We start from the raw sequence: 24,346 nt of genomic DNA, 5'->3' as shown, positions 1-24,346 counted from the left end.
CATTAGGAGTCCTCCCATGGCCTCTGAGGTGTTTAGAGCCACCTCTTCTGGTTATGATGGGGAATGGGGAAAGGCTCCAACATGCCTGTAGTAAATACCAAGTTCATGAAAGCATGCTTTTCTGAAAACGACAGCCACAGTGCTTGACAAACTGTGTGGGTGGGCAACAGCAGCAGTTACAGGCACCACAGCAGGTGCCGTGGACATGGTAGTAACCAAATCTGCAGACTCAGGGCACATAGACACAGCCCTGGAAGGAGTAGCTTTTGTGGATCCTGGAGGAAGCAGAACCCTCCTGGCCAGGGTAGAAGGCTCTCATGTCCTTGGAGATCTTCACATGGTTGGAGCAAGGACTGCATGTCAGCAGGAGCTGCCGGTTCCTCCCCAGAGGGTAGTACAAATGTGATTGCAGAAGCAGAGACAACCAGCAAGCCTATTGTAGAAACAGTGAAAGGCCCAGGAGGTGATTCATTATCTCAGCCACGCAGAGTGACGGTTACATGAGTTGAATGGGTTGGAAGCCAGCGAGTCTCCTAGCACAAGGCTCAAAGAGGGAGAGGAAGGAAAAGAACAGCACTCTCATTAGAAGAGGGGAGGACAGGTCAACTGTAATGGCATCCTTTCCTGGCCCTTAGCCCACTACTGCAACCTCTAGGGGTGAAGAAAGAAAAATAACCAGAGCAGACCAGGGGACTGAGGACACAGTTCCTTCCCCAACAAAAACACCAGCCTCAGTCCCACCACAAAGGAGTCTAGCTTACCTCAAAAATTGTAAAGGAACCAGTCTACAAGCAGAAATGGCTCTAACCTCAAAGTCCACCTTGCTGCACATTGTAGAAAGGTGGACATCGAATCTAAGACTGTGGACAAGAAAAGCATGGAGGCCAACTTGCACCTAGCAGCATGCGGCAAGCAGCTGGACATCACTGGGACCAAATCAGAAACCAAGAAGACAAGTCACCTTTGAAGCCCATCAAAAAAAGGAGTTGGGGGAGCAGATGTAGCTCTGGTTGAATGCCTGCTTATCACGTATGACGTCTTGAGTTTAATCCCTAGTATACCTCCTAAAAAAAAATTCAGGACATGGAGTTTAAGGTGTTTCCAGCTTAGATTGCCTTAGTTTTAAGTATATAAATAGGTAAATAAAATGTATTCGAAGATGAAAATAAAAGCATACAGCACCATTCAGTGGCATTCTCTTTTCATGAAATGCATGTTTGTTGGGGACATTCAGGACAGCGCTTGCCTTCAGCAATACCAAGGAGCACATAATGGCTGCCAGAGCTGATACAGTAACAGTCTACAGTATACTCAGCCTCCTTCACGGAAGAAGGTTCGCGCCCTTTCTCGCAGTTACCCCGCCCAGCCAACGCCTCAGGCAGTCAGTGCAACCACCGATCAGTAATTGCCTCCTAACCTTACTTCTGCTATTTCCCTCAGTAACAGCCAGAACCAATCACCTTACCTCTGCCACTTCCCCCAGCAACAGCAGCTGCCAATCCCAGACCACCACCTGTCCTTACCCGCCACCCCCCCTCCTCCCTAGAGTATATATGCTCAGCCCCTTCAATAAAATTTTGCGGCAGCAGCAGCTTGCAGCTGGATCTGAACTCTGTCTGACTGTCGTTCTTCGTGTCTCTTGTCCCATAACATTCCTCCCTTAGCGGTACTCGAGCCCCCGTCAGTGTCCTGCGGGCCGGGACGACTTTCACACATGTTCATATATTAGAAGTCTGTGAGAGAAAGAAACCAGCATTCCCTACATGGAAAGTGTACTCCTTGGGCCTGTGTTGGTCAGCAGGAGTCTTTTTTTTTTTTTTTATGATTTATTTTTGCCTACTCTGTCAATTCACTGTGTTCTTCTGTGTTCACTTGCACTGTCAGGCAGCACTGGGAAATCACATCTCTTTTTTGTTGCATCATCTTGCTGCCTCAGCTCTCCGTGTGTGCAGCACCATTCTCGGGCAGGCTGCACTTCCTTTCACACTGGGCGGCTCTCTTTACAGGGCACACTCTTTGTGCATGGGGCTCCCTTACATGGACGACACCCCTGTGTGGCAGAGCACTCCTTGCGCACTGCAGTGCTGCGCGTGGGCCGGCTCACCACATGGGTCAGGAGGCCCTGGGTTTGAACCCTGGACCCTCCATATGGTAGTGGACGCTCTATCAGTTGAGCCATGTCCGCTTCCCAAGAAGGAGCCTCTTACTTTCTTTCCTTTTCTCCAGAATGCACTAGTAAAGCACTTAAGAACGATCTGAGGTGCTTTTTGAAATGCCAGTTCCTTGCCCTAGACCAACTCAACCAGGATCTCTGGGGGTGGGACCATCCCTGGTGATTCTGGACTCAGAACACTGGGACGTGGCCCAGTGTAAGAATTGGCTTTGAGAGTCAGCAGGTAGGTCCTGCAGGTTTTCACTATGTGTGCACATCTTTTTGGACTATGTACTTATTCATTGTAATCAGTCCTGCTGTGTAAATTCATTAACAGATACTGGAATAAGCTTCTTACTGCCAGACACTGTTTAGGGTTGTACTGGTTGAACCTTTCAGTTTCTTGAAGATCTGAGTTCTATAATGTGATATACAAATCTTCCTCATTCTTTTTGGCTGCTGCCTAGTGTTCCACTGTGTGGACAAGTGCTATAAACCTTTCCTTCCAAGGGGGACAGGATGGAAAGACGAAGAGGGGACAATGGCCTGCTTTATTTTTATTGTTTTGATAATTACCTTTGCAAATACAGGGCAGGCACTAATTTTCCAAAACTTTACAATGTTGCAAATATATATATAAATAAATATGGCACAAAATATATGAGAAAAGAAAATTGTTTTTCAACAGTGTGGGGGAGGGGTATTGTAAACAGTGGCTACCTAATTATGTACAGGTTAAAAAAAGTTGTTTAGTTAACTATAGTCACCTTTGGAAAGGTCATAACTTCTGGTTTTACACCAAGAGAATGAGAAGGGTCAACATGATGACATGTTTTATCCACTGAAATAGAATATTAAAATTAAAAAGCATTTCTATGTGTTGAAATAAAAGAAATAATGCTACTTCAGAAAGCATTAAAAATCAAGTATTTTCTTCTCCAACAGAAAGCAAGCAAAAGGGATATACTTAGGTTTTTAAAAAGAAAAGACTGGCTTTTTAATATACCAGTGATAAAAATATGAATTGTAGGCCAGTTACACAATGACTGTGCAGGCCACAGGTAATTATGGCAGATAGTAAACCCAGAAATCTTTCAGTCTTTAGTGAGGGAACGTAACTTCTCCATAAGCACACTAGGCAAATACAAGTCGCAAAGCCTCTTGCATGTTTAATTATGCATGGGTTAGGAGTGTGATAGCACCTATAGGTCACTTAAAAACTAAGAGGTCAGCTCCCAGCGATAATGCGAGAGAGCAGCTATCATGGTATTAGGACAGCGCCAGAGGAAAGGTAGGAGTGGAAAAGCAAGGAAGAGAGGGGAGGTGATTCTATCAAGTCACGGTTCTGCCTCTCCTTCACCTCTTAAGGGGGGACCCATGGGCCTTTCAGATTTCTGCTTGGGATGATTTCCACACTGGTGTGCCAGGTGGCAAGGCAAATAAGGCTCCTGCGGGCTCAGTAAGAGTTATGTAAAGGATGATCTGGGAGTGAAACCAGCAAGTAACAGGGAAGAGGGCTTTGACCTACGGAAGAGGCACCGTGGTCTGGTGGTTGGTATTTGGTGGTTCACGTTTGTGACTGCTCCGGGGCTGCCAAACTGAGACCCTGTAGTGGACCGTGAAGTCTGATTTGCCCATTGTCAGGTGCAAGCTGATCATCAACGTCACTACCTATTTATTAGCTGTTATGTGCCACACACCAGTACATTTTCTCCTTTAATCTCCTTTAATCTGAGATAGGTACTACTATCCACACTGTATAAACAAGGAAGCAGGTTTAGGAGCCTTAGGAAGCATGCTCTAAGTGCTTAGCTAGTAAGAGGTGGCCTGGATCAAGCCCAGAGCAACCAGGACATGTCTGTGCATTTTGGGGGAAGGGGGTACCTAGGATAATTAACTCCAAGTACAATGCTAATAGGGAGGTAGGTCATGGATTTAATATGAGCATAACCAATTTTGTTTTAGGCAGAGAGAAAAAAATTAGCCAGATGTTCCGTACATATATCATTAGGGCCGAGTCAGAATGCAGATGGAGCCATGCACTGGAGAATGACAATTCAGTTAAGAAAATGGAATAAATACATCTCCACACCATGTATTTTGATGCCACTTTCCAAATAGGCCACACTTTATTGTACAAACTTAAATGAAGTCATATTAGGTGTTTTATATAAACCACAACCCAAAAGATACATGCTCTGAAGGGCATTGATCAACAGCCAGCACGGTTCTGCTTTTGGCTGTGTGTTTATTTTTCCTTCCTTACATAAGCATGTTTATGTAACATCAATGCCCAAAGCAGTAGCCAAATGATATTGCTAACTGATGGGAACAGGAAGGTACTGCAGAGCTCAGCATGCCAAGACAGTACTTCCTTCTGATGGAATCTCGTAAGAAGGGTCGACTCACCTTGAACACACACCTCCTGTTGCTCTGTAATTGGTTCATTTACTTTTACTGCCGCTTTTGGATTTATTGTAACCTGTCTCTAATTCCCATTTATTATTTAGGTTTCGATGGAAGGAGTTATAAAAGCTTTGGAAGTACAAAAACCTGACCTGATTGAATATCGGGTCACCTTCAAAAAAGGTCTTTTGAGAGATCTCAGTATTCTGAGGTATTTGATTTATAATGACATTTACAGAGTGTAACGTTAGGTCTGAAAGGTTCACTTGTAAATAATGTGGATTTGAGTTACATTCATGCTAAGTATGTTAGCTCAGAAAAGTTTATATGTTGACATTAAATCACTGTGTTTTGGGGACACAGTCTTCCAATAAACTTGCCCATGGTCAGGATAAATACATAGTTTTCTGTACCTATCTGCTGTGTAGGCTCTAATTTGCTTTGGATCCTTCTGTTACAGTGGAAGTTTTTTTGTTTGTTTGTTTTGATATGGATATGTCTTCTTCCTCTACAAGCTTTAAAACTCCTAGCAAAATATTGTAACAATTGTCAAGCCAATATTTTGACTGTAAGGGAATTTCAAGTCAATTAACAATATTACATAGCTTTGGAAGCATCTCTTAGGAATGAATCCTAAATGATTTTTCCTAGACATAAGTCATCACTTGTGTGGTATCTTGTTTAGAGTAAAACATTTACAATTACTTGTTTTTGTAAACACAATTACCCGTTTTTGAAAACACTTGGAATTACCACTTTTTGTAAACACTTCCAATTACCTGTTTTTGTAATCAAATGGCCATATACTCTCTCAAGAGCCAATGTTAAAAAAAGGAAATCCAACACTGAACATTCATCTGTAAAAGAATTTGTCTGTATCTAAAGATTAGTTAAATGTATTTCCTATTTCTAGGTTATGCTAATTTATCTGCTTTTTTATTATTTTTTCCAACTTTTCCAGAAAGATCTCATCAATAATATTTTATTTTTCCAGTTTGTGTACAAGTATTTCTAGAGCTTGTCTGTGTCCATTAGTTACTTTATAGATGTTTCTTATTTTAAGGAAATCAGACAACAAAAGTCTGAACTTTCCTGATGGTTAAATTGGTAGAGATAATTTACATTACAGTGGTTCTTCACTCTACAGAAGGAACCTTTTCGATACAACAGGGGTCTTTCATCTGTTCTTTGTATAAATATTATTGAGCATTCACTGAGGGCCATCGTGGTGCTAGATGCTTTGGTGAAGGCACTGAGTGAGACAATCGCTACATGTATGGAACTTGCAGTCTACTGGGATGTACACTGGCCAAATAATCCAACAAATGGGGCATGGTGCTGTGAAGGAGATGTCGCTAAGGCTGAACACCTGGCAGTGGGAACCTAATTTAGACAGAGGTGGTCAAAGAAGTCCTCAATCAGGAGGTGCTGTTGAGACGAGATGGATTTTGTCCACATCAGATCTGAAGATGGGAAGGAGGATGTGAGCCCAGAGTCTGCTCCTTGGTGTCCTTCAGGGACCCAGGCTAGCAGAGATTCTGCCATTTGAACTGTGCTGCTTCCACAGTGGCCCTGAGCATCACCATCCAGTGAGCACATGTGGGGAAGAGAGAAGAACACATGGGGAGGATTTCATTGGTCAGACTAGATGTGGTCACTTTCCCCTGGCTAGAATTCTGTCTACGAGGAAAGTGGGATGTGTAGTCTGGCTTTGGGTCGAGGAAGAAGAGGAAACATTTTTGGCAGTCATTCTGCAGTCCCAGTCGTGTGGAGGTTTCTGTGGTTCCCAAATGCAAAAGGAGTGGAGAGCAGGCTCTCCTGTTCACTGCTGTGTGGTACACAGTAACAGAGAATCATAAATTGGATGGGGAAGAAGGGCAGTGTGTTGTTTTGCAGTAGATGACATGTGTCAGAACATTCTACCTCACACTAACAATCTGAGAACGGAATCCGGTCACTACGTACCTTCAGAAATCAGTCATCAGCCATACATGGGATGTGTTGGCAAACATAGGGTTTGAATGACTCCCACCTTGTTACACCGTGAAGAAAGAGGAAAATAAATTGGGCCTATAAAAACTTGCTTAGATGAAAGGAAATATCATCTGAAGACGTAAATAAGAAACAGGGCTGAGTGTGACTTAACTGCAGAAGAAAACCACTCTCAGTTGAATGCAAGAATGGAAAGCTTGTAAAAAATGAAAGATGTGAATATAAGAAATGGGTAGGTAAAAGAGCAATAAAATACGGGGAAATTAGGGTTTATGAATGACTTCAAGGATTGAAAGAATGCAAAAAATGCAATAGGAAAATTAAATCATCATTGGACGTGTATAGGACATAATTGGGGTGAAGGAAAATGAATTAGAGCTGTGGAAGCAAGCCTGAGTTTTTATTGAATGAAAATAAAGCAGATGTAAAAGTATGAAAGAAAGGAAGACAACTACAAAAAAATTGAGATCATCAAAATATAGATTATTTGCATTCTGGAAAAAGGGTCAGAAAAACACTTTATGAAGGTGAAAAAATATTTGTGGAAATTAAGAGCAATTTGATTTTAAGTGAAAATCAAGTAAAACAGACACATCCTAGCACAAATTTTGAATTTTAAAGATAAAAAATTTAAATCCTATTGTCTAGGCCAAAAAGACACAATCTACATACAAAAAGAAGGAAAAATAGACAAGATTCACATGCCTTTGCAACTCTTGAGGTCAGAAGACAAGAAATTTATGTAAATTAAGGCAAAATAATTTGAGTCCAGTTCTTCATAGGCAGCCAAATTGTCTTTCAGGCAAAACAAAGATATTTTCAGAAATCTAATAGCTTAGAGAATGTGCCAGCCATGTACTTTCTTTGAAAAAAAAATTACTTGAAGATATAATCGAGCTAACTAAGAATAAAGCAAAATTAAGAGTTCAAGAATAAAATAGTAGTGGTAAAGAAGTACTTGGGCTGAACACTGAAAGTGGTTATACGTAGCATTAATCTAAGCAATTCATCTAAATCCATTTGCAAAGCTAAACAATTCTAATTACTTTTGGAAAACAAATATGTAATGTTAAATAATTAAAAACTAATGTGCAGAGTGGGTGTAGCTCAGTAGTTGAGCACCTGCTTTACATGATGAGGTCCCAGGTTCACTCTCAAGCACTGCCTTAAAAACAAAAAAAAACTAATGTTAATCTATATTCTCAGGTTATATTGAAAAACTGAAAAAATCAATGGGACTAATAGTGTAGTCCGTTCCCTCTCTTAGCTAGGAGACTTAAAAGATACGTTCCATTTTTTATTTTGATAATAAGAGAAACATAAAGGAAGGTTTTTAAACTCAAAGCAAACCATAAATAATGGTTTAACAATCAGTAGAAAAGAGTAAAACATATCTGCATTTTTTTTAAAGCAGGAAATTTTTAAAAAGGAGTCCTGGAAAAAACAAGATGACAGAGTAAGTCCTTATTATAAGGTGTAAAAAAAGAAGGCCAAACCTATAGGTTATAACAATATGGGAAAATGTATAAAAGAAAAAAATGACAACAAAAACAAAGATTCTTAAATAGTTCAAAACCCCCAATAAACTGTTTTAGTTTCCTAGGCTGCTCAAGCACATACTGTGCAGTAGGTTGACCTAAAAAATGGGAATTTATTAGTGTATGGTTTTGAAGTTAAAACAAAGTCCATATCAAGGAGACAGATTCTCCCTGACGGCTGTCAGGGTTGGCTACTGGCAGTTCTAGTGTCAGCCAAAGTGGTGCTGATGCAAAGTACCAGAAATCTGTTGGCTTTTATAAAGGGTATTTATAGGGGGTAAAAACTTACAGTTACAAGGCCCTAAGGAGTCCAACTCAAGGTCGCTTTCTCACCAAAGTCAGTTACCATGTGTTGAAGCAAGATGGCCACTGGTCTCTCAGGGCTTCCTATATCAGTCTCTGGCATAGGGCTCATTTCTTTCTGGGCCTTCTCAGCTGCTCAGCTGCTCTGTTCTCTTCCACTGCAAACTATTGGGCAAATGGCTCATCTCTCCCTGGGGTCCCAGGATCAAACATGACAGAGCTCTCTCTCTCTCTCTCTCTCTCTCTCTCTCTCTCTCTCTCTCTCTCTCTCTCTCTCTCTCTCTCTCTCTCATATCTTCTTCTGTCTTCTTGAGTGAATGTCCATTTCTATAGGTCAAAGGGGATGAAGACTCAACCCAAGCTACACTTACTGACATAGTCCAACCAGAAGCCCTAAATGGATGTTATCAAGTAAACTTAATCAGAGGCCCCTCACTGAATCTACTACAATCAAAGGGCATCACAACCAGAGGGACAGACCAGTTTGCAAACATAATCTTTCTCTTCGGAATTCATAAATAATCTCAAAGTGCCACATCTTGGTTCTTAGTCATATGGCAAGTCACATGGTGGTATCTTCTGGTCCCTTCTCTTCTGGGTTCCATTGATTTCAGTTTCTAGCTGCTTCCTCTGTGATGTTCTCTCTGTGTGTCTGAATTTCATTCCGCTTATATAGGACTCCAGTAATAGGATTGAGACCCATCTTGATTGGGGTGGGTATCACCCTAACTGAAGTAGACTCATCAGAAGTCCTACTTACAATGGGTTCACAACCACAGGAATCGATTCAATTTAAGAACATGTTTTTCTGGAGTACATACAGCTTCAAAACACCACATAACATATATTTAAGAGGTGCACCTAAAGCAAAGTGATATAAAAAGGATAGAAATAGTAGAGGATGAACAAAAATATATTGGCAAATGTTTTTTTAAAAATGTAGAATTGCTAGGTAATAGAGAAAATGCACTAAATAAACATGTATAAAAAAGATAGAGAATTCATGAATCTTCATGTTCTGAATACTAAAATACCAAAACACTTTAAAAAAACAACCACCAAACTAACCATTGGCACCATATTTTCAACAAGTGCTCTCTCTTCATGTCTTTGTGTCATAAATTGGGAATTCTCAAAATATTTCATACTTGTTCTTTATTATATCTGCTATGGTGATCTGTGATCACTGATCTTTGATGCTATTGTTGTAATTGTTTTGGGGCGCCACTAAGTATGCCTGTATAAGATGATGAACTTAATAAATGTTATCTACCTGCTGACTGCTCTATCAGCCACCTGTTCCCTTATCTCTCCCCCTCAGGCTCCCTATTCCCTGAGATACAACAATATTGAAATTATACCAATTAGTAACCTTACAATACCCTTTAGTGTTCAAGTCAAAGGAAGAGTCACACATCTCTCACTTTAAATCAAAAGCTAGAAATGATTAAGTTTGGTAAGGAAGTCATATCATGAGACAAGAGAGGCCGAAAGCTAGGCCTCTTGTGCCAGACAGCCAAGCTGTGAATGCAAAGGAAAAGTTCTTGAAGGATATGAGAAGTGCTACACCAGTGAACACACGAATGATAAGAAAGCAAAGCAGCCTTACTGCTGATGTGGAGAAAGTTTTTCGTGGTCTGGATTGATAATCAAACAATATTCCACCCCTCCCCCCCCCGGGGAAGTGGACTCAGCCCAATGGATAGGGCATCCACCTACCACATGGGAGGTCCAAGGTTCAAACCCCAGGCCTCCTTGACCCGTGTGGAGCTGGCCCATGTGTAGTGCTGATGCGTGCAAGGAGTGCCCTGCCATGCAGGGGTGTCCCCCACGTAAGGAAGCCCCACACACAAGGAGTGCGCCCCATAAGGAGAACCGCCCAGCGCGAAAGAAAGTGCAGCCTGCCCAGGAATGGTGCCGCACACATGGAGAGCTGACACAGCAAGATGACACAAGAAAAAGAAACACAGATTCCTGGTGCCACTGCTAAGGATAGAAGCAGTCACAGAAGAACACACAGTGAATGGACACAGAGAGCAGACAGCTGGGGGTGGTGGGGGGGGGGAGGTGAAGGGAGAGAAATAAATAAAAAATCTTAAAAAATAAAATAAAATATTATTTTTAAAAAAGAAGAAAACAATATTCCCTTAAGCCAAAGCCTAATCCAGAGCAAAGCCCTAACTCTCTTCAATTCTAGAAAGGCTAAAAGAGGTGAGGAAGCTACAGAAGAAAAGTTTGAAGGTAGCACCGGTTGGTTCATGAGGTTTAAGGAAAGATGCCATCTCCATAATATCAAACTGCAAGGTGAACCACTAAGTGCTGATGTAGAAGCTGTAGCAAGTTACCCAGAAGATCTAGCTAGGATCCTCGATGAAGATGGCAACAGTAAACAACAGCTTTTCAATGTAGATGAAACAGCCTTCTATTGGAAGAAGATTCCATCTAAGACTTGCTTTGCTAGAGAGGAGAAGTCAGTGTCTGGCTTTGGAGCCTCAAAGGACAGGCTGACTCTCTTGTTAGGGGCTAATGCAGCTTGAGACTTCAAGTTGAAGCCAATGCCTGGTCACCATTCCTAAAATCCTAGGGCCTGCAAGAATTAGCTAAACCTACTCCACCTGTGCTCTCTAAATGGCACAACAAAGCCTGGATGACACCACATCTGTTCACAACATGAATATTTTAAGCCCCTTGCTCAGACCTAGTGCTAAGAAAGATTCCTTTCAAAGTATTATTGCTCATTGACAGTGCACCTGATCACCCAAGACCTCTAATGGAGATGTACAGTGAGATGCATGTTGTTGTCATGTATCCTAACACAACGTCTATTCTGCAGCCATGAGTCAAGGAGTCATTTGGACTTTTGAATCTTAATATTGAAGAAATACACTTCATAAAGCTCTCGCTGCCATAGATAATGATTCCTCTGATGGATCTGCGTAAAGTCAACTGAAAACCTTCTGGAAAGGATTCAACCATTCCAGATACCATTAAGAACACTCATGATTCCTGCGAGAAGGTCAAAATAACAATATTAACAGGAGGTTGGAAGAAGTTAATTCCAAATCTCAGATGATTTTGAGGGGTTGATTACTTGAGAGGAGGAAATAATTGCAGATAAATAGCACAGAGCTAAAATTAGGATTGGAGCCCAAAGACGTGACTGAATTGCTGGAGCCTCACCATACAGCTTGAACAGAGGGTTTGTGAAGTGACAGCAAAGGATTTGGAATGTTACTTAAACTTAACTGATAAAGCAGTGGCAGGGTTGGAGAGGATTGACTCCAATTTTGAAAGAAGTTCTACTGTGGGTAAAATGCTTTCAAACAGCATTGCCTGCTACAGAGAAATCTTTCATGAAAGGAAGAGTTCATGACTGTGGCAAACCTCGTTGTCTTATTTTAAGAAATTGCCACAGCCACCCCAACTCAGCATCCACCACCCTGACCAGTCAACAGCTATCAATAAATACCAAGGTAAGACCTTCTGTGAGCAGAAAGATGATGACTTGTAGGTGGATCAGATGATGGTTAGCGTTATTTAGCAATGAAGTGCTTTAAAATTAGGTTCATTGGTTTTTTTTTAGACATAATGCTCTTGCACACTTAATACACTGCAGTATAGTATAAACATAATGTATTAGTCAGCCAAAGGGATGTTGATGCAAAATACCAGAAATTGGTTGGTTATTATAAAGGGTATTTATTTGGGGTAGGAGCTTACTGTACAAGGCTGTAAAGCATAAATTATTTCCCTCACCAAAGTCCTTTTTCTCATGTTGGAGCAAAATGGCTGCTGATGTCTGCAAGCGTTCAGGCTTCCTGGGTTCCTCCCTTCCTGGGGGGCTGGCTTCTTTTTCCTCTGTGAGCTTACTTCCTGGGCTCCAGCTTAAGGCTTCAGCATCAAATGCCAACATTAAAACTCCAACATCAAAACCCCTCAACTCTGTTCTTCACTATGCCTTTTATCATATCATGCCCTAATCATAACTCAATCATGCTCGCGTACAGATCAGATTACAAACATAATCCAATATTTCTTTTTGGAATTCATCAATAATATCAAACTACTACACACAATTTTTATATGCACTGGGAAACCAAAAAATTCATGTGACTCACTTTATTGTCATATTTGCTTTATTGTGGTGGTCTGGAATCAAACCTACCATATCTCTGAAGTATGCCTGTAATCTAGTTTGCATAAGGGTGGTAGCTACTATTCAAAAGGAAGTTTCTTTGTGGAAAAGTAGTTTATCAAAGGACTAAATTACAAAACAAACAAACAAACAAAAACACATTTCAGCAAAAATCAAAGTTACTGTGATTAACTATTAAATTAATTACTAAGGTTTTGTGTGGGATTTTTAAAAATTTTTAGTTTCTCTGCAGTTATCTCATCATGAAATTTTAAGCTCAGCTCAACTGAATATGAATCTCAAGTTTGTGTCAAATTTCAGACACCAGAACCCTTCTCTACTGTGCAATGGGAAAGGGTGAACTTTTCTTAATTGCTTTATATTTTTGAGGACATGTTCTGTCTCAGCTCTTTTCCAAACATTTGCCTCTGCTTCTCCAGAGAAAACACCAAAATACTAGTTTAGGATATTTGTATTCATTCAGTTGACTGCTTAGCTGATCATTCAGTGAACCAGCTTTAGCAACTGGGTCATCCAGTGAATTGGTCATTAGTTAAATGGCCATTTAGGGACTTAAATAGAATCAACTTTCACATTTTGCAGGTGTGATACATGCTTGGGAGCCACTACCAAGAATAATTGAGACAATTCATGGCATGCTTTGGCTCACACATTGATATTCCCATATTGTTAAAATTAATGTTTCCTAGTTTTCTGTCATTCTCATACCACTTCAGGATTTTTGCAATATCCTTATGTACCTGTACTATTGTTTATTTAATATTTTTATTTAACCTGACTCACCGTCTTACTTTTTAATATTCATTTATTTTACAATTTACCAAGCAAAAATATCTGTAAGTTTACAGGCTTAACATGCCAGCAATGTATTTTTTAAGTACATATCAAAACAAATATAGACCTGTGAAGATACAAGATGTTCATCTCTGAACGACCTACCTCACATATCATAAGAGCCGTAAATTTACCGTCTGAGAAAACAATTCCTGTAAAGAAAGAAAGAACACGACAGCATAACATTATTCCTTCATAACAGCTGCTTGCACCAGAGCAGTATTCCACAAGGCCAGTAAGCCAGAATCTCCAAGGGCCCAGGCATTGGTGGTTTTAAAAAGCTTCTGGTCTGTTCTAAGTGCAGTCACACCTGAGAACCACTGCCCAAGCCCGTATCCTCATCATTCATTCATGAGGGCAGGAGCCCAAAGGGGCTTGCTCACTGCAGGGTCCCATTCCACGAGGACAAGGGCAGACATGAGTCAAACTGATTCATATCCCAAAAGGAGTGGCACAAAGGAGCGAGGACCTCCACCTGGGAAGTATTAAGGTAGGGTAGACCAGTAAGACAAACACAAGGGGCTCCTCCAGTGGGCCAGCCTAGAGGATGGGGCTCTGCATGAAGGGGGAGGGTTTTCCTTGAATCGTATCTTTTGATGCTTTTTCATGTTCTTTCATTGCTACTCTCTCATCCTATGGTCCAGGCAGGATCTCTGAGACCTAACCTCTTCCTGCTTGTGCTGTCTTTGTCCTTGAGCAGAGTTGCCTAACTTTATTAATAAGGAAACTTAAATCCCGGAGCCGGGTAGCAGTGGCGTCCCAGAAAAAGCCCCACGAATGCCACTAACTTGTTTTTAAAATGTATTCAGGATACACTCCTACAAAAGATGAAAGTAGCATTAATTACACAGAACTTTTCTCTCCCTTTCCTCCGCCCCGCCCAGGCTAAGCATACTTGAACAAACACAATGTGGCTTTCACTGGGTTGGCAAGGATGTTTATAAATGTGTGTGTGTGTGTGTTTGCCCAAGTAATTTAAAAATAACCTGCATGAACTAAGTAAAGTAACTGTATGCCATGCTTACCAGGAATATTAGGAAGCCAAGGCCCTTAAATGTCTGAATTAGCTCTGGCACCGTGTCAGGAAAGAGCTGGCTCACATCTCTTGCATAAGACTTTATGTAAGAGATCAGATGTGGTGCCGGAATTATGCAGTTATCTACAAGCAAGGGGAGAAAGAAAAGTAGGCTACATTGTTGTTTCCTGCTTAGCTGTTTCCATTTCAATGAACTAGCTTCTCTGCTTATAGAAATAACACATCTCATATTCTTAAAAACCAACAAAAAACACTTAATACATCTAGTCTTTACCACACAAATATATATGGAGGTAAACCCCAAACACAAAGCTAGAGTACAGTCAGGAAGTAATTTAGAAGTTGGATATATGTTTAAATATGTTTATATATAAATAACAAGAGTGGCAGTTTTGTGATAAAACTTGAAACTCCAATGCCATATTCCACATGTAGTTATTATGAATCGATGAAGAAATAATTTTATTTTCCCATATCTTATAAAATATCTCCTCAAAAGTTAGAGTTCAGGATTCATTATCCTAAATAATTCTTGAAAGGATTATATCAAATCTGGTGTCTAGCTATTTTGACCAAAATAGAAATGAAAATCAGACATGACCCAGATATTTCTCTCTATTCTAAGGTTCTTAGAAAATAATTTTTTTCTTTCTTAGAGAACTGTGTGGTGTAGAGAAAAGAACTTTAATTTAAGTCAAACCACTCAGTTTAGGCACAAATACCAGTGTTGTCTCTCACTTGCTGCAAGACCCAAGAAATTCACTTAATTACTCTAAGTTTATTTCCTCATCCTTAAGATGGGACTAATAATATCTACCTGTTAGGGTTGTTGTGAAGATATAGATTAAAATAAGCAACATGGATTGAGTGTTTACTACATACCCGGAAATGCATCTATAAAAAGAATTTATTTAATTCTCCTATCGATTCTACAAAGTAGATATTAATATTATCCCTCCTTTCCTTTCCAGATGAGGAAATTGAGGTCCAAGCCATCCTGACTATAAGTAACATATCAGGATTTGAGCTGAGGTTGTGTGACTCCCAAACTCATGAGTTTATGAGACAGCAAATAGAAAGCACCGAGCCAACCCCAGCACCCACGCCGAGTTCTGCTCAGTGATCATTTTACTTCCCTCCCCTCTTTCTGGAGAGGGACTCTGCAATGCGGCAGTCCACACTCCCCGAATCAGGCCGCAGCCTGATGGCATCTGCCCTTTGCCTTGGGCGGCGTTCCCCAGCAGTCCCACCGGGGCCCTGGCATGGGGGCTGCTTCCAGTCTCACCCCACCCCAGGCGTGGGCTTTCATTTGGACGGAGGTGCTGGGGTCATCTGGACACCCCATTTTGGAAAGCTGGAGGTAGGAGGAATTGAAAGCAGATTTAGTGATCTAGTAAAAGCCAGAATAATTAAAACAAGTCTGAAATCTCTGCACAGAGAAAACTCGTGCTTTATAGTAGTTATTAGGGAAAAGAAAGTCTGCAAATTATTCGGCTCTATGAATTAGGATGGTCAGTAATGGTTACTTTTTAAAAAAAATTTATTTATTTATCCCCTCCCTCTCCCTCATTGTCTGCTCTTCTGTGCCATGTCTTCTTCTGTGACTGCAGGGGCACCGGGAACCGATCCTGGGACCTTCTGGAGTGGGAGAGAGGTGCTCATTGCTTGCACCACCTCAGCTCCCTGGTCTCCTGTGTCTTTTCTTGTCTCTCCTCTGTAACTCTTTCTGTTGTGTCATCTTGCTGCGCCAGCTCTCTGCTTGGGCCAGCTCTCCATGTAGGCCAGCTTGCCTTCACCAGGGGGCCCTGGAAATTGAACCCTGGACCTCCCATATGGTAGACGGGAGCCCATTCGCTTGATCCACATCTGCTTCCCAATGGTTACCTTTTAAGATAAGGCTTTGTCACAGAGTCATAAAACTTCTTCGGAAACGTTGCCCGGTGAGATAGATACTGTATGTAAACTGCTAACCACAAGGCCTGGTTTAGAGCAAAGAGCAAGTCATTTGTAATTGTTCTCCTCCTACGCTCTTGGTAGATCATCTTTTGAGAACCTGTGGTTGGAATGAGAAATGCACCTTTCCCCAGGAATGCCTAGATGAGAAGGAGGTTTCAAGTAAGTTGTACTGATTTCAGTGTCTCACTCAAAATCGAAAACAAAAAGCTGCTCAGCACCCTTGAAATATGATTGAGGTTACCAAGGCAACTGACCCAGCCTCACACACTCCTGAGACGTCAGCTGCCAGTGAGAACCGGGTTTCTGGGAGCCTGCTGTGTCATGGATCAGCTGCTGTGATGGGACTTACTTCCTTGGTTCTCCTTGTTAATTATCATGGCTGTGTACCTTCATGATAGAAATCTGCCCAAGTATCATCAACCATGCACAGTTCTAAACTGCTATACCTGTTAGCTGCTTACAGATTAGCAAAATCAGCACTGCTCAGCGTCTTGAGAGGTATTCAGAAACCTTTAGTTTCTTTATGCTGAATGGTTGGAAAGTAACAGCTAACGAAGGATTCATGTCTCAACTTTATATATATAAGTAATATTTTACTTTTTATTGTCATTCGCTCACTTTCAAATGGCCGGAGCACATTAATTGGTGGTGATTACCCCTTCATAATTGGCCAGAGTGATCTAAGAATGTTATCACAAGGTCTATAACAAAAATCTTTTAACGAGAGCATCACCTTTCAGATCAGAGACCCCGGCCCTGACCGCTCGACTCATGGTCAGCGTGTTTCCCAAAGTCAGCAGCTCTCTTCGTCTGCCAGGGCTGCTGTGACAAATACCACGCAGAGAGTGGCTTAGGGAAGAGGAACGTGTCATCTCGTGGAAGCCAGAAGTGCAAAACCAGTCTCAATACCAGGCTTTCTCTCGGTCCAGAGCATGCTGGCGCTGGGCTGCCACTGTCCTTGGGGTTCCTGGGCTTGCTGGCGTGCCACCATCACTTGGGGACGTGTGTCCCGGTCTCTTCTGGTGGCTTCTTCTATGTCCGAATTTCCTCTGCCTTGTAAGAACGGCAGTCATACAGATTAAGGCTCACCTCGAGTAATTTTGGCCTCCTCCAAATAGAATCGTTGAAGATCCACTTCACACTTCAATTAATAATATCTTTAAAGATCCTGTTTATAAGTGAGTTGACAGGATCATGCATTTAGACTCATTCAAGTTTTTATGGGGCACATGATTCAGTCCCCAAAGTTTTCTTCAAGCTTTTTTAAACAAGACTATCAGTAAAAATTCCTATGTATCACTAGAATGTGACTATTATTAACATATGAATTTTATGTATGTCCTACTAAACTCTAATATTCAAAAATGTACTGAACTGATGAAAGGTTTAAAGAGCAAGATTAAATATCTTGTGGGTAAACTTCACTGATGAAGTTTTGATGAAGATCTACAAGTAGCAGAAATGTCAATTTGGCCTTTATCATCCTCTTTGCTTGTACTTAAGCTACTTTATCTTCACACTGGTTTCTTTGCAGAAGTCTCTTTACACCACTTGCCTGATTTGTGAAAGATAGTTTAAATTAGAGCTAGATGATTTAATTCACCAACCAATTTAACTGGATTACACAAACTAATAATGGCACTAAAGCCAACCCATGCAATAAATATTAGGACAGCCTACTTTTCATCTTGTCTACAGGTGAAAAATAAATATAAATAGAAGTTCCCAGGGGCATCTTCTTGTGCATACCCAAAGGAAAGTGTCCACCGCTTTGTATACCACTGCCCTAAGAGAAAATTGAGTAGTTACAGAATGCTAAAACTAGAACTTCTCAATTATGTCAGGGATCGATGTGTGTAAAGAAAATGTCCTTGAAAATTTTTCACAGACTTGTTTATCTCCCCTCTTCAACAAACTCTTCCCTGAATTTAATGCAATATTGCTTTTCAGCTATTGTTCTCCTCCTACCCCGTTTATTAGTTTTGGTGCACAAGATTACAGAATTGGCTTATTCCATCAGAAAATCTGTGGCATGCTGGTGATGGACAGATTGGTTTTAGCATAGAATAGCGATACATTTCTGTTTGTTATTAAATACTGTCACTGAAGAAGACCTCTGGCTCCCTGGAAGCATTAGAAAGTGGAGTCCCAGAGACATTGGGTTCTAGGCCAAATCTATTTTTACAAAGACCAGTCATCTTAGATCATATTTAGGTAATATTAAGATGTTTTAAATACACTATGCCATAAGACTAGGAACATTAGAAATCACTCTATGTTTATGCAACATCTATTTTATTTACTTTAAGAGCATTTTATCTTGTGGTTTTAGAAAGAGTGGTAATCATAAACAGTGTTATTCTTTTGAAGATGAGATATGAGAGGAGTTGTTGATTTGAGGACTGTACTAGAGTTATGCTGGAATTGATGAACATGCTCTTTACCCATTACCACCATGGAGATAGTTCATAGATGATGAGAATACCCAAATGACTTTTTTTATGGATATAAGGAACAGTCTAATGTTAACTGTTCCAGGCTTTTCTTGAAGCAGGTGTGTATTCATAATGATAGAGAATAAAGAGAAATTTGATTATCCTTTAATATGTGAGTGATGATAACGCAAAGGCCTGAAGTCATAAGTGCAGCTGGATGTTTGATTTCTGGTTTCAGAATATCAACCACTCAGGTGTTCTACCTTATTCCAAGCAGAACCCATTGCCAGGGCAACTGCAGGGGGAAACCTGCTCCACCACTTGTCTTTATCTCATGAAGTCTTCTGCTGGCATGAGAAACAAATCATCTTGCTGCTCTCTGGAATGACACTATGTAATCAGATTCAGTAGCCAGCAGGAAATCTCTATTATGGATCTTTTGTGGTTGAGGGGGTGGCAAAGTAATAAATAAGCTGTGGTCTTTTTTAACTGATGGGATGGATTATCTCTTTCTTAGGACTGGGTTTCCATACTCTAGTCAAACATAGAGTGGCACTGGTATTGGGGATGGTTTTGTATCTTTGTGTGTTTTCAAACATAAAAAATTAAAGGAATAATTCATATCTGTACCCCAAAATATCTGTACCCCACATCATAGAATCACTATCATTAGCATTTTATCATCTAAGCTCTATCTAGATCTAGCTAGCTAGCTAGCTAGCTATCTGATCTCTTTATACACACAAATGTGTGTATGTACTTAAATATTTACAGCACGTATTGATGATCATTGTCTAACTGATTATTTCACTGGTGCTTATAATATGGTGATGTTAAAAATGCTTATTTTTATTTTGGTAAAATACACATAACATATATTTACCATTTTAACCATTTTAGTGTACAATTCAGGGTCATGAAGTGTATTAAACAATGCTTTGCAACCATCAACTACTAGAAGTTTCCAGTAAATGGTGACTTTTTACTCTATCATTTCTTCAACATTTTTGGTTGGCATTCTGCTGAAAAGAAGAGTTTTCACTCATTGGCTGGTGGAGACTATAATTCCTCCAAAAAGACAGGGTTAATGTTTACTATTTTCAACAAAAATTTCATTGAATAAGAAGTTGGTATGATAGTACTGTCCAGTGGTGGTAAATACTTATTTTCCTTTATTTCTTTTTAATTTTAGTATCATTGTGGATTGATGGGTTTCTACTTATTCATTGGGTTATAATCAATTACAGTCACTATTCTTTTTGAGGTTCAAGTTGTCCCAAATTTGGCCAGTTGCAGGTTCTTCCAATTGTCTCTTTGTCTTTTTCGTTTTACTCTTTATTTTGAAAGAATTTCAACTTCACAGAAAAGTGCAAGAAGAGTACCAAAAAACTCCCTCATTCCACTCACCCAGATTACCGAATTGTTAATATTTTATATTGATTTATTATTCTCTCTTGCCTATTTTCCCTGAGCCATTTGAGAATTGTAGTCATGATGTTCCATTAACTCTATGTACTTCAGTGTGCATTTCTCCAAAAAAGGCTCCTTCCCTATAACCACAGGATAGGTATCAAATCAGCCATCCTTCCCTCCTGTTCCAGCCACCCCCGCACTGGAAAGCAATTTAGTGCCCGGGTCTTGGTAGGAAGGAGGTGCCTGGAACGTTATAATAGGTAGCCTGAAGCTGATCGCTCTCTTTCCTATACTGCAACTGCAATTCTAGCAACTGATTCTAGAACGGGGACTTTATTTACAGACTATCCTTGGATTAATCTCTTGTCAAGGAAGATAACTGAGAAAAGAGAAATTAGCCGTAAATCTAATTTATTATTTTTGATTTCCTATGGCAAAATACATTTTTTCCATGTAAAGATACAAACAACTGCAAATAGTTACAGGAATTTACTTAAGAGCAAGAGTTTAAAAAGACCCCTAAGCATGTGTGGGGCCATGCTGACTCGAAACTGCTTTCCGTGTACTTGTTGATCTTTAGAGCTGCAAACTTAGCATTTACGTTTGAGTTTTCAGGTCCCGTTTGCAGGTTCCAGCTGGTGTTCTGTGTGAATCATAGCTGACTTTGGAAGACACTGGAAGTTTTGGTGTGAGAAGACTTCAAAATCTTTGGCTGTCAGAAGACTGTAAAAGCCTGAATTGGGGCTTGTCCCCCACATTCACCTTAATGGCAGTTTTATTTTGTTTTCACCTTCCTGTATGCTATTTTTTTAAAAGGCTTATTTTCTACTTAGTTTCTGAAAATAGTGTATTTTAAACACAAGACCCAATCTATGAGGTAGTTTAATTTCTTACTAACATTTTTGTGCAATTCTTGCATTATACCTGATGTGTAACTTTATACCATATGTTAAACATTATGGTGTTTGTTTTCAACTCGAAATACTTCATTCATGGATAACATACTTACATATTATGGGTTCTAGGGCTGTTCTGCTCCTTCAAATCCCTCAAGGGGCTTATTATCATTATTTTTATTTGTAGGAGGTACCGGGGCTTGAACCCAGGACCTCGTACGTGCAAAGCAGGTGCTCAACCACTGAGCCACACCCCCTCTGCTGGGGCCTCTTACTTATAGAGTTGGCATGGAATAGAACTTAAGATCTAGGGGTTTATTGTCTTTAAGGCCAAACATGTTTTGCCTTCTGTTTTCGGCGTCGTAACAGGAGTGTGCCCGAGCCTTGGGCTGTCCGCGCCCCCTTTCTTTCCCGCAGGTGCTTACCACAAAGGTTCGAACCTCATGCCATCTGCCGCGCTTCTTGACTTGCTGGCTTCTTTTCAGAGCACCCTCTCCTCAGCATTTGGTTGAGCCTTCCATGCATTAGGGCCCTGAACTTCCAGGCCCCTGCCCTCAGCCCACACAGGAGAGGCTCAGCCCTCGCGCGGTAGCCTGCCGGCTGCCCTGCTTCTTAAGGCAGCCTTGCTCTCCGTCCTTTCCTGCTAGCCCACGGGGCATTAAATAATTGTAAGACCTTTTCTCCATCTCAGGCTTGCCTGAGGTGGAAGAGAAGCCAAATGGTCTTTCCTTTTGTAACTTCTTAAAAGTATATTTTGAACACACACAAACACAGCAAATAATACCTTTAACAGAGAGTATAAATCTTTTCTCAAAACATGTTTACATCCGTATTACTTAGCCATAGAACTTATTTCCATGCCAGGAATGAGCAACCCGGTTTAAGTGTCTTTTATTTTATTTTTTTTGTAAGTTTTTTAAAATTTTACCTTATTTATCCCACGCAGTTGGTTCTCTCATCTGTCTGCTCATTGTTTGCTCACCTTCTCCAGGAAGCACCAGGAACTGAACCCGTGACCTCCCACTTGAGAGTGTGGGTGCCCGATGGACTGAGCCACATCTGCTCCCCTACGTTTCTATTTTAAAGAGCCTTAATTTTTTTTTCTCTGTAAATCCTGTTCTTTATAAGAGAGATAGGCCTGTTCAGAAAACTTTCTATGGAAACCCTAACCAGTGATCTCAAGCCATTGCTAAAGTTAAGTGAGAGCTCACATCTCCTGAAATGTATGTGTTGTGATCGTCGGCCCTTGGTCGTTTATGATGCTCCACTGGCCTGCAGAGGAGAGGATAAATAACCAAGAGGACACACACACACGGTCACAGAGGAGGCTCCGTCTTCTCCCACGAACACAGCTATGACCCAGCCATGCTGCCCTGCACGCAGGCTAGCTGCTCTCCCCCACTCTCTGGACCAACCACTGATCATTCTGACTTATTTATGACAGCCTAGCTCCAAAAACAATTTGCTGCAACTTGCAAAATTGATTAATAGCCATTGGAAAAACAGACTTCAGGGCCAAAGTCGAGTTTTAGCTAGAAGAAACTGTCACCACGCGAAGCACAACAGTTGGTCAATGTCAGGGGTGAGCTAAAAATTGCAGGGGAGACTCATGAATGTTCATTATGTACTTCTGGAGATCTGGCAATACAAATGCACTTTAAAAGCAACATCATTTAGCAGGTTCCATCAGTCTAGACCACTTGCAATTATGAAGATATTGTTGGTGGCTTCAGAATTAAAGGACATCCATGTAGCAAAATATATAAAACTTGTGTTTTTCTAAGGGCACTTCCTGCGTAAATGGAAATTCAGTGCAGTTACAAACAAAATTTTCCTATGAAAGAGATGGCGAGATTTGCTGAATTATTTTTCTGCTAACGTGAAGAATTAACATGCCAGGAAGAATTTTTTTTTTTTTTTTTGAACGTGTACACAAGCAGCAAAGTTCTCTTCAAACAAGACCTATTACTTTGGGATAATATCATATTGCCCAATGTGGAATATTTTATTATGGGTGCATTGAGCTGTTTTGATTGGTTAATACCAGTTTACTCTCCTGATGAAAGTTCTGAGTGGATATCATCTGTACAAGTGCTTCTCAACCTGTTTATCATCCCCCTAAGGACCCTTTCAAGACATTTTCCTCCCTAACCGCCTCCTAAGAAATTTTTTTAAGGGTTCATTTTATTTCTTTATTCCTCCCCTCTCCCCTGTTGTTTGCACTCGCTGTGTGCTCTCTGTGTCTGCTTGTCTTCTCCTTAGGAGGCACCAGGAACCAAACCTGGGACCTCCCATGTGGTAGAGTGGTGCTCAACTGCTTGAGGCACCTCTGCTACCTATATTTTTGTCTCTCTCATTATGTTTCCTCTTTGTGTCCCCTTGTTGCATCAGCTTGCTGTGTCAGCCTGTTGTGCCAGCCCATCATGGCAACTTGCTGTTCTGCTCATCTTTTCCAGAAGGCACTGGGATCCTGGTAGGTAGGAGCTCAATCGCTTGAGCCATATCCACTCCCCATGAAAATTTAATATCATAGGAAAGCTGTCTATCTTTTTATGTTCTGTATGTATATCTGTGCTTTACATATAAAAAGAGTAAGATTATTTCACCCTCCCACAAGAACCAATTTTCATCCACACCAAGAATACGTGATCTATATCTACGTTGAGTAAAGTTGGGAAAACTAATTATAACTTAGTGTACTACAGTTAGTCTAGCGGGTAAAATCTTCCTACATATGGGTTCCATGGGAGAAAGAATAATGGTTGTAATTGATGAAAAGATTGAGAACCACTTCAGTAGCTGCCCACCCTCACCGCCACCATACCGGGCTGTTTCTTCTGTGACAATTGTGTCCTCTCTTCCAGGCATTGGACAAACTACGGAAAGTGCAGGCAGTGCCCGGGGCACACAGCCTTTGCCTCCCGTTTTCTGGCTAGCGTGCTGGCCTTGTGGGCTTTGGACTCTTTACAGCCCACAAGAATTCGAGCTCATATTTTTCTCCTGTCTTATACGTGCAGGGGCTCAGGCCATGGTCATGAGAAAAGTAAAATCAGACAAACAGAAGACAAAACCAAACGAAGACATGAACATAGGAATGTGATGATAGAGCTGAAAGTATGAGAAGATACAGGGGTGAAGGCGTGTATGATGAGGCCAGCTGTCTAGGCTAAGAGCCAATGGTTTTCCAAACACATCTTCTGGAACCCCCTGAAAGGTGCCTTGGGGGTTG

The 24,346-nt window shown here is 40.8% G+C and overlaps 1 non-coding gene and 1 pseudogene across 1 annotated transcript; one reads left to right on the top strand and one right to left on the bottom strand.

Moving 5' to 3' along the window:
• Window positions 1-16: 16 nt before the first annotated feature.
• Window positions 17-24,053, top strand: LOC131276527 (tigger transposable element-derived protein 1-like; annotated as a pseudogene).
• On the bottom strand, window positions 21,303-21,374 carry TRNAA-UGC (transfer RNA alanine (anticodon UGC)). The gene has a single exon. It is a non-coding gene; the product is annotated as a tRNA-Ala (tRNA).
• Window positions 24,054-24,346: the final 293 nt, after the last annotated feature.

Source organism: Dasypus novemcinctus, chromosome 29 (assembly GCF_030445035.2).
Source record: "Dasypus novemcinctus isolate mDasNov1 chromosome 29, mDasNov1.1.hap2, whole genome shotgun sequence".
Lineage (NCBI taxonomy): Eukaryota > Metazoa > Chordata > Mammalia > Cingulata > Dasypodidae > Dasypus > Dasypus novemcinctus.
This window is presented reverse-complemented; position numbering and strand designations above follow the sequence as displayed.